The sequence below is a fragment of the Colletes gigas genome, unplaced genomic scaffold, assembly GCF_013123115.1.
Source record: "Colletes gigas isolate AHSC1104 unplaced genomic scaffold, ASM1312311v1 Colletes_gigas_Sc00084, whole genome shotgun sequence".
Taxonomy (NCBI): domain Eukaryota; kingdom Metazoa; phylum Arthropoda; class Insecta; order Hymenoptera; family Colletidae; genus Colletes; species Colletes gigas.
Genome location: NW_025106712.1, coordinates 137,499 through 149,589, shown reverse-complemented (window position 1 = coordinate 149,589; position 12,091 = coordinate 137,499). Strand labels below are relative to the sequence as shown.

General features: G+C 31.0%; 1 protein-coding gene across 2 annotated transcripts in view; it reads right to left on the bottom strand.

Annotated features, from left to right (window-relative positions):
- The window catches only part of LOC122403902, a 70,555-nt gene that overhangs the window by 42,584 nt on the left and 15,880 nt on the right, over nucleotides 1–12,091 (bottom strand). For both annotated transcript variants that reach the window (XM_043407698.1, XM_043407699.1), the window contains exon 2: nucleotides 8,201–8,251. The gene's annotated coding sequence lies outside the window, so the exon portion shown is untranslated. The remainder of the gene's footprint in view (nucleotides 1–8,200; nucleotides 8,252–12,091) is intronic.

Here is a 12,091-nt window from a genome sequence, read left to right as displayed (position 1 = left end):
TTTGGGGGATGTTTCCCTTACTTGCATGAAAGTATGTGTATTTTCTCTAACACTTATTGCTAGTACTGCATTAATGGGTTTTTGAAATGGTCCTTCAGACTTGATTCGTAAATTGAACGTTTCTATCTATTTCAATTTGGGGGATGTTTCCCTTACTTGCATGAAAGTATGTGTATTTTCTCTAACACTTATTGCTAGTACTGCATTAATGGGTTTTTGAAATGGTCCTTCAGACTTGATTCGTAAATTGAACGTTTCTATCTATTTCAATTTGGGGGATGTTTCCCTTACTTGCATGAAAGTATGTGTATTTTCTCTAACACTTATTGCTAGTACTGTATTAATGGTTCTTGAAATGATCACCAGACTTGATTCGTAAATTGAACGTTTCTATCTATTTCAATTTGGGGGATGTTTCCCTTACTTGCATGAAAGTATGTGTATTTTCTCTAACACTTATTGCTAGTACTGTATTAATGGTTCTTGAAATGATCACCAGACTTGATTCGTAAATTGAACGTTTCTATCTATTCTAATTTGGGGGATGTTTCCTTCATTTGCATGAAAGTATGTGGAAGGGAGATACTGTGGGAGGAATTTGGTAGTCAAATTAAATGAGCCTCTTTCTATTTAATAAATTAACGTATATATATTTTTCACAATGTTCTCTCCACGTGTGCATCACAGTCTCTCTATACATGGGATTTCCGCGCGTTCCCCTCTCGCGCCCCAGCGTTGCCAACATCCACACTCATTCATTCCCCACTCACTCACCAGGCATACCACACAATAAAAATAACCCCACAGATACCTATGTGTATTCTTTTCTTTCTCATTTTTTTAGTCTCTCGTTAATTCATCGATTAATTGGTACAGTAATGATTCTTAAAATGGACCTCCAGACATGATTTGTAAATTGAACATTTCTATCTATCCCAATTTGGGGGATGTTTCCTTCATTGGCATGAAAGTATGTGTATTTTCTCTAACACTTATTGCTAGTAATGTACTAATGATTCTTGAAATGATCACCAGACGTTATTCGTAAATTGAACGTTTCTATCTATTCTAACTTGGGGGATGTTTCCCTTATTTGCATGAAAGTATGTGTATTTTCTCTAACATTTATTGCTAGTACTGCACTAATGATTCTTAAAATGGTCCTTCAGACTTGATTTGTAAATTGAACGTTTCTATCTATTGTAATTTGGGGGATGTTTCCCTTATTTGCATGAAAGTATGTGGAGGAGGGACACCTATGTGTATTATTTTACTTTTCATATTTTTAGTCTGTCGTTAATTCATTGATTAATTGGTACAGTAATGATTCTTAAAATGATCCACAGACTTGATTCGTAAATTGAACGTTTATATCTATCTCAATTTGGGGGATGTTTCCCTTATTTGCATGAAAGTATGTGTATTTTCTCTAACACTTATTGCTAGTACTGCATTAATGATTCTTAAAATGAGCCTCCAGACATAATTCGTAAATTGAACATTTCTATCTATCCCAACTTAAGGAATCCCTCCCTCATTTGAATGGAAGACTCAGATGAGTCTATCAGTAATTCTGGTGTATGTGTTAACCCTTTGCACTCCGAATTATATTTCAATTTTGTTACCAGCAGCTCCCAACGCTTTTAAGTGTTTTATTTGAAATTTACCTGTTAGAATATCTGTTTTATTTACACCGTTGTTGTATTTTGTAATTTTCAAGTGTACGATATCTCTTTGGTGTTTGGACTTGAAAAAATGTCGAATGGGACTTGACGAAGGTGCTCCTGAGATAAAAATTGATGTCGAATCACACTCGACAGAGGAGTGCAAAGGGTTAAAGCATGTGAAAGAGAGAGACTTATGTGTGTCCTCTGACTTCTCTTATTTTTAGTCTGTCGTTAATTCATCAATTAATTGGTACAGTAATGACTCTTAAAATGGTCTCCCAGACATGATTCGTAAATTGAACATTTCTATCTATCCCAACTTGGGGGATGTTTCCCTCATTTGCATGGAAGACTCACAATGAGTTTGTCAGTAATTCTGGTGCATATGTTGAAGCATATAGAAGAGAGATACCTATATGTATCCTCTTACTTCTCATATTTTTAGTCTGTCGTTAATTTATTGATTAATTGCTACAGTAATGACTAGACTGTGGATGCGTATGGATTTATGGGGGATTTTAATCCTAAAAAAACTACAGAATGCATTTAATATGCAAAAATATAAGAAATATTTAAAGTAAGATACGAATTATTATATTTAAGGGTTGAGAGAATCATATACGAAGCTCCCATTTCATTAATTCTATTAATAAAAATATGAATTTGCATAAACATCCGCAGTCTAGTAATGACTCTTAAAATGATCCTCCAGACATGATTCGTATGAAAAATGAAAAAACGTTTTCAAAATGTTTTTAGTTTGTTATATATTGTTACACTTTTTTTATATCCTACGACTGTAAGAGCATAATTTATTATATCTTATTAAACACTGGCGAATTATTTTACATTATTCGGAATTATTATGATTTCTGCATACCTTGAAACGAAGTACACGAAAAATACACATTCTTCTCTCGATTTACAACACTGATAAAAAGTCAAAATAAATTGAAAAATAAAAGCAATTATGAACAAACTGATCGACCTGGATCTCACTAATGCATTTTAAATTTTGCAATCCGCCACTAATCGACTTGTCAGCACTAGTTAATAATAGCTTCGAAGACCAATATCGTTTAGTTTTTCGATCGGGATTAGAAACTAGGTCGCAATCTGCGCGTCTGTTTCTCGTTGCATCGTGGTTTTAAAACAGAATCGTTATTGCTCGTATTATTCTGAAATTAGAGTCTCTAACGCACAGTGCACGATTCAATTTCTTTTCTGCGAGCAAAAAAATTATTCCAAACAAGAATTTCATTCTGAAAAAATAAATCCAGCGTGAAAATTAATTTTCGAAATCGGAGACACGTTCGTGCAATTACTTATTATATCATTGCGTTAAATTTAAAGAAAAAAAAATTTCATTTGTGCAATTTTCTTCCATTTTTTTCATTACTATTTCATGTAGCAAAATTTCGTTTTTTTACGTTTAACCAGACATTTGCTACAATTTTAATTATCCTAATTACATTCTTATTTGCAACTATATCGTCAGAGAAAGTTTCTCTTGTATAGCTACATTGTATTATGCTTGTAAACTTATGAAAAATTTGCTATGGTAATAAAGTAAATACTTTCTATATAATATACAATATTTACTATTTGAATAATAACAAATAAATATGTGAATAAAATTGTTCTGTAAAACTGTCGAAGCAACAAATAATTTGATTTTTTTTTTTTGCGTAAAATCGAGTTTAAAAATTTGATTTTAAAAAATTGTTTTTCGTACTTCAATATGTGTTAAATAAACCCTCTGAAAAGAAATTCTATTCCGTTTGCCACACTCCCAAAATAAATTGTCTTTAGGTCTTTTTTTCTGTGTCTAGAGTGATTTTACCCCTTAAACATTCCCAAAAATTGAATGATAATTATAGCTTTTAACACCAAGCAGAATATAATTGTCAATAATTTCTATACATTTCCGAACATTCAAATATGAAATTCAATTACAAAGAAAATGTTAATCGCCAAGATAGAGCGAGCGAGAAATTAACGACACGTGTCAAATGTTTGTTTAAACGTTGTACAATTCGAAAGAATAATACACAGAGTTCCATAATAAATGATATCTTTTCTAGTTCGCGTTTACACGAAAAGATCGATTATCCTAACAACTCGTGTCCCATTTAGTTCAGATAATCGAGTCTCTGCTTCGGTGCAAACTTCAGACGACAATAAGACGTCGCGTGTCTTGTTTGCTTTCCCTCCTAACAAACAAGTTTATTCGAAACAAATTGCAAATCGATTTTGTGCACGCGTATGTGCGAAATGTACGATCGATGGTCGACGAGCATAGTTATTTCGATATCGAACAGACAAGTATGCTTGACCTTTTAAGAAAAATGTTACCTAGGGAAAAGTCGTTACATCGTAAGTCGATAACGATGTGTGTGACGTTGAACCACAGATGAGGCATACGAGTACACTTTTCACGAGTATTCTTTCTGCCCATTTTTCTGGGGCTCCAGAGCTCCATTGCCATATTTGTGTCACTTGCAACATTACCAACAGATTTAGACATGAATTTTAATCATTTCTGCATAGTCAACTCGCATACGTTCGCGCGTCGTTCATGCTGTACGGTCGCTACATTATCAGTTATTTCGAGCTTTACGATTTCGTAATTGGCACGTATAGAGCACCGATAAGAAAAATATGTATGAATAAGATTGATATGATAAGATATGTGGTATCGGGAAATGCGAGGAACTTGAGCGGAGTAAGAACTACATATAGGTTAAAAGAGAAAGCGTTACAGGTCGAAAGGGACGGGAAAAACCCCTGGGTCAGCGGGCCCAGTGACGCGTTCGAGGTCCTCTCGCGCAGGGGTGCGAAACGCAAGCATAAACCATATTTGGTCATGTACGCGCCCGAAAGAAGCTTGAATGGTGGGGCGGAAAAGGTTTTAAAAAGGGATGTTTCGAGCGGAAAAACGGGACTCACTTGACAAGACGTTGCCGTAACAAGTCGCTTTAAGTTGTCATTTCAAGTTGTCGTTTTAAGTTGTTGTTTTAAGTTGTCGTTCTATGTTATATCAGTTTAAGCGTAGCTGTTATTCAAATAGTCTTAAAATTAGTTCCTAGTCACTTTTAATATTTAAATAAAGATCGTTTTGAACAAATACCCACAGATATGATAAAAGATTGACCGATATAAACGGATTTGTTTCGCTCTCGTATCATGCAATTTCCAACCACCGAGAACTATTCATTACGATTCTCTTGTAAATATTCATTCCCGATCGTTGACATATTTTATATTTACATTTCGATTGCACGACATATTCGTTTTACTAATTCAATTACTACAATGTAGATTTCAAAGTAGATTTCGAAGTAGATTTCTGTATAATTGCGAACAAAGCTGCGCCCGGTTAACTGAAACCGAATCACTGTTCAATTATCAGTGCTATTTGTTCATTATCAAGTGCTACTTAGCGTTCCTTGGGTAATTATCGAGTAATAGAACGAGATCTTTTCTGCTTCTATTAAGCAAGATCGTACCTTTTTAATCGTGCAAGATTTATTACCTTAATTTAGAAAATAGTGAAGTTATAATAATGTTTTCTACCGATATGTTTGGTAGAATTTTATCAGCTTGCATCCAGTAGATCTCAGAAAGTATACATCAGATTAATTGAGCCGTTTATTTTGAAAGTGGCCAAAGTCCATTTATTTTCAAATCGAGATATTTAAAGGTTTTCTTATCAAGAATGGAGTTAGGCCACTTTCAAAATTAACGTCTGATAATTAGGAAGTTATTAAAAATGCATATAAAATAAAATATGCTACTGGTCAATCTATACCTCCATTTTCATTGTACAATATAGTTCCATGCCCCTAGTGGTGATACTGTGAACTATAAAAACTCTTGATCTGACGACGATTGGCTAGCTAATAACACGTGGCGAAATTTGGATAAATGGTAGTAACGGAGAGAGAGATCTAAAATAGTGTCTATCGCCAATAAACGCAAGTTTTAAATGAGCCGTTTATTTTGAAAGTGTCCTAAGTCCATTTATCTTCAAATCGAGATATTTAAAGGTTTGCGTTTCAATGAATTTAAAAATATACGTATAGGATACTAATGAGTCATACTGCTTAAGTGCATCTAAGGGTGTTAAATTTATAGTTCCTATTAAAATAGTGGCAATTATTAAGCGAATAATATACGTTTTCTTATCAAGAATGGAGTTAGGCCACTTTCAAAATTAACAACCAGATTCATTATAAAATTTGAAGGCGCCCAAGTCCATTCAACATAATTTAAGATGCTTCAAATTGAAAAAAACAATACTGAATTTATTTTACACATCTTTAAAACTCTTTGGAAACATAATTTATGCGATTCAAAACATTTTTTAACTACACAACGTACAAAATTACAAACATAAATTTATTACAAAACAATTTACTACTCATCTACATTTTGTGCGTGTGAAAGGGATTTGAAGAAATCATGATGTTCCGGTGGTATATATCGTAATAGGTCAGTTATGTCCTTGAATTTTGCTGTTGTAATTTGTTTGATATTTTTATACAGCGGTGTCGATACAATATTTTCGAGCTTTCTTGGTCTACCCCGACGTGGTAATAAATTCAGGACTTAAAAATGTTTATTCTCATTCATCGATGTCTTATAGAAAATTTTATACGGTTCATTTCTGACAAAACGCATCCAACATATTTTTAACCAGTTTATTGATTCTCCATCAGAATTCTTTACCCTTTGAAAAATTGCGTCTTCGAATAATTTTGTTGATACAAAATCTTCTTGTCTCGTTTCATTTACAATAAAATTATTACCTTTCCTACACTTTTTAATAATCTTCTTATAATCTCGGGGAACGAACAGTAAATTTTTTTTTTTTAATGACATTTCTACCACGCGAAAATCTCTATCATTTGGTAAAAACGAATGTCCTGATATTAAAAATTTGTGATCTATGATTTCCACATTATTTTCCAAAGTTTGGACAAATTTTAACCACATTAAAGCTACTTTAATGTTTCTGTTTTGCCCGGCGTACATATCACTGTAAGCTATAATGTGTCTTTCACTTCTTAAATTTGTAATATGTTTTAGGATGCATGAAACAATTTCTTGAGCACCTCTGGATGCAATACTTTCATCCCAAACGTACATGTAAACATTAAATATCTTGATTTAAGTATAAATGGAGTTGGGCCACTTTCAAACTACACGGTTCAATTATTGAATTAACTCTGAAAACTTATGTGTCAAGAATGATCGTATTTGCTCGGAATATAAGCAACCTGAAATGCTTTAACGATAAATATCATGAAGTTGTACATGTAACCATGGTAACCGGCAAAAATTGAAAAATGGAGTTAGGCCACTTTCAAAATAAACGGCTCATATCTAGCACAAAAATTCAACACAATCAATTGTTCTCAAGAATATTAAAAATATTAGCTTTTCCATAAAAGAAATAATTTCCGAATTTCTTTCCCCATGAGACAGAAAGTAAGAATACCTTAACACGTTGACTGCCAGTCGAAAATCCTAAAATTGTCAACGAGACCAAAACTTTGATTTTAGACAATTGTAAATTACACAATTTAAAAGTAGTCGTCGTAGTTACTTTCGTAACCTCATTGAAATTTACGAAGCCTATTAAAATTTATTTTCTTTAACATTTTAATTTGACAATTCATTGTTTTAGTTATCTAATCTAATCTTATCTAATAGATAGTCGAGTTTAATTGCATGCCCAATTACCTGCATATCTCTCGAGGTATTGTACTTACTAATGATTTCAGAAACGAAGCAAGTTTTTGAGGTTTACACGGTGAAAAATTAAGTAGAACGTAAATTCAAGTAACATTTCCATGAGCATTTGATTTCAACAAAAACTAATGTGTATATTTTTGTCTGTAAATACACTATTAAATATTCGTGAGTTATAGTGTTTATTTGGAATAGATCCATCACCCTAACAGTTATAACTAGACTGCGGATTTTTACGCAAACTCATATTTTTATTAATAGAATTAATGAAATCGGAACTTCGTATAGAATTATCTCAACCCCTAAATATAATAATTCGTATCTTACTTTAAGTATTTCTTATATTTTTGCATATTAAATGCATTCTGTAGTTTTTTCAGGATTAAAATTTCCCACATAACGTTACGACACGAAATGAAAATGCTTCTACGCCCTGTGATGTGAAATCAAGCCCGATTTTAACGTAGTTTTGTAATCGATAGCAATTCCTTTCGGAAGATAAATCAGGTTTGTCAAGTTCGTAGGAAACTCGAACGTCCGTCGTTCTTATTGTTGGAGGAAAAAGTATTTTCCTCGTATCGGGTTCTTTAGGTTGCCCCGGAGGCATCGATTGCCCTTTAAAATGCAAGAGTGCTCCGTATCGTTCGATAATAAACGTGAGTGGAGAGCTTTGAATCGCATCGGGGGTCTGCAAAGCGTCCAAGATGGAAAGCAAACAATCTTATTGCTTGAAATTTTAATAGAGAAATTCCCCATCGCTGCGTCTCACGACTCACCTAAAGTGGTCCCAGGAAAGCCACTGCCAAGCATGGGGACGGTAGTTCGTTCTGCAAGCAATAAGAAAAAAAATGACAAATAATTAATTCGTTCTACTCACGACGGGAAACAACGCGCGATTTGCAAGGCAAATTCTTTCTAATTTTATCTTGCAATACATTTTTCAAATCTCCGACATTACGATTATAATTTTTTCCAAAATATGGATCTCTCTGACCCAGATTATCAACAATATCTCCACTCTGGAGCACTCTTTTTTTAAATAAATAAATCTTGGACACACAAACGTTTACTGTAAATTATCTTTATACAGGGTGTCTCACCCGATTTTGACATCTTGATTTTCTCGCTATTGTTACTCGTAACAAAAAATGTTTCAGCGGAGGCTTGAATGGTATCGAGTGGAGCATATTCTGATGTTATTAGTTTTATCGAGAGTGGACGCGTAAAGGTCATATAAAGGTCAACTTTGTTTTTTTAAATGGAACGAGGTATTTTTTAATACATCGATCGATTCAGCTGGACAATCGTTATAAAAAAGTACTAACTATGTAACGTCGAAAAATTAGTAGTTCAGGAGATATTTCAATTTAAATAATTCTAAAACACCATTACTCTTATACTAAGACGTTAGCGTTTATTTAGTAGTTACTATCCAAATAAAAACTAACTATTCTTATAATTAAATAACTTTTTTTTATACCACTAAGGCTATTTCATAAGAATTTCATTGTATTTCATTTTAAGATATCACTATAGTCAATTTTTACTATCCAATTAAAAACTAACTATTCTTGTTATTAAATAACTTTTTTTTATACCACAAGGCTATTTCATAAGAATTTCATTGTATTTCATTTTAAGATACTATAGTCAATTTATACTATCCAAATAAAAACTAACTATTCTTGTTATTAAATAACTTTTTTTTATACCACAAGGCTATTTCATAAGAATTTCATTGTATTTCATTTTAAGATACTATAGTCAATTTATACTATCCAAATAAAAACTAACTATTCTTGTTATTAAATAACTTTTTTTTATACCACAAGGCTATTTCATAAGAATTTCATTGTATTTCATTTTAAGATACTATAGTCAATTTATACTATCCAAATAAAAACTAACTATTCTTGTTATTAAATAACTTTTTTTTATACCACAAGGCTATTTCATAAGAATTTCATTGTATTTCATTTTAAGATATCACTGTAGTCAATTTTTACTATCCAATTAAAAACTAACTATTCTTGTTATTAAATAACTTTTTTTTATACCACTAAGGCTATTTCATAAGAATTTCATTGTATTTCATTTTAAGATATCACTGTAGTCAATTTATACTATCCAATTAAAAACTAACTATTCTTGTTATTAAATAACTTTTTTTTATACCACTAAGGCTATTTCATAAGAATTTCATTGTATTTCATTTTAAGATATCACTGTAGTCAATTTTTACTATCCAATTAAAAACTAACTATTCTTGTTATTAAATAACTTTTTTTTATACCACTAAGGCTATTTCATAAGAATTTCATTGTATTTCATTTTAAGATATCACTGTAGTCAATTTTTACTATCCAATTAAAAACTAACTATTCTTGTTATTAAATAACTTTTTTTTATACCACTAAGGCTATTTCATAAGAATTTCATTGTATTTCATTTTAAGATATCACTGTAGTCAATTTTTACTATCCAATTAAAAACTAACTATTCTTGTTATTAAATAACTTTTTTTTATACCACTAAGGCTATTTCATAAGAATTTCATTGTATTTCATTTTAAGATATCACTGTAGTCAATTTTTACTATCCAATTAAAAACTAACTATTCTTGTTATTAAATAACTTTTTTTTATACCACTAAGGCTATTTCATAAGTATTTCATTGTATTTCATTTTAAGATATCACTGTAGTCAATTTTTACTATCCAATTAAAAACTAACTATTCTTGTTATTAAATAACTTTTTTTTATACCACTAAGGCTATTTCATAAGAATTTCATTGTATTTCATTTTAAGATATCACTGTAGTCAATTTTTACTTTCCAATTAAAAACTAACTATTCTTGTTATTAAATAACTTTTTTTTTATACCACAAGGCTATTTCATAAGAATTTCATTGTATTTCATTTTAAGATATCACTGTAGTCAATTTTTACTATCCAATTAAAAACTAAATATATTTTTATTATTAAATAACTTTTTTTATGTAGTTTAAGTAATGACAAGTGATGTAAATGGTCGTTACGTTGAACCATTCCTGTAAATAAACGCTAACGTCTTAGTACACCAGTAATGGTGTTTTAGAATTATTTAAATTGAAATATCTCCTGAACTACTAATTTTTCGACGTTACATAGTTTGTACTTTTTTATAACGATTGTCCAGCTGAATCGATTGATGTATTAAAAAATACCTCATTCCACTTAAAAAAACAAAGTTGACCTTTATATGACCTTTACGCGTCCACTCACGAAAAAACTAATAACATCAGAATATGCTCCACTCGATTCCATTCAAGCCTCCGCTGAAACATTTTTTGTTACGAGTAACAATAGCGAGAAAATCAAGATGTCGAAATCGGGTGAGACACCCTGTATATTAATCGAGCATCGCTTAAGTATTTAATTGCATTTCGATTTAAACATTTTAGTAGCGCTATCAATTCTTGGTAATCTCTTTTCGTCAATTTTTCTGAACGTGTGAAAATTTATTTATTTAGTCTAGAAATGATGTACATATAAGTCGCGAAAGCCAAACGAATGATTGTCGAAAGTAATATGCTCCTTAAAATGGTTCAAGACAATACTTATCGTTTTTCTAAAGAATATTTACCTAATGCAATTTTTATCTTACATCCTATCTAAGCATACTTTTAATATAAAAGAGTGAAATTTTCAATAATAAACGTATATTTTTATTTTTTAGTTTTCCTTTTCAAATGGCGAAGGAAACCATTATCGTTTTTGTGCGATTAATTCTATATATAACTTAGAATTTTCAATAATAATTATATATACAAAATTCAAAATCAAGCATTCTATATTGCAATTAATTCTACGTATAACTTAGAATTTCCAATAATAACTATATATACAAAATTCAAAATCAAATATTCTACATATAACTTAGAATTTTCAATAATAACTAAACATACAAAATTCAAAATCAAACATTCTATATTGCAATTAATTCTACATATAACTTAGAATTTTCAATAATAACTATATATACAAAATTCAAAATCAAACATTCTATATTGCAATTATTTCTACATATAACTTAGAATTTTCAATAATAATTATATATACAGGGTGTTCGGCCACCTCTAGCAAAAATTTTAATGAGCGATAGTAGAGGCCAAAATAAGACGAAAATCAAGAATACTAATTTGTTGATGGAAGCTTCGTTAAAAAGTTATTAACAATTAAATTCAAAAATTTCAAATCGTTCTGGAAAAATTATTTTCGGTTGCGGGGGTCAACTACAATCATTTTTGGTGAGTACACATACCTCCGAAATCCTATCTACTTTCGAGAAAAAAAATCGAGTAGGTGCTGAAATTTTTCGGCGAAAAAAAATTTTTCAAATCGTTTTAAAAAAATTATTTTCGGTTGCGGGGATCAATTACAATCATTTTTTATCATTACACATACCTCCGAAATCGTACGCACTTTCGAGAAAAAAATTCCTTACTGAAAATCCAAATAGGTGCCTAAATTTTTCAACGGAGAAAAAAAATTGCAAATCGTTGTGGAAAAATTATTTTCGGTTGCGGGGGTCAATTACAATCAGTTTTTGTCATTAGACATACCCACGAAATCCTGCCCACTTTCGAGAAAAAAAATAGAGAAGGTGTGAAATTATTCGAGAAAA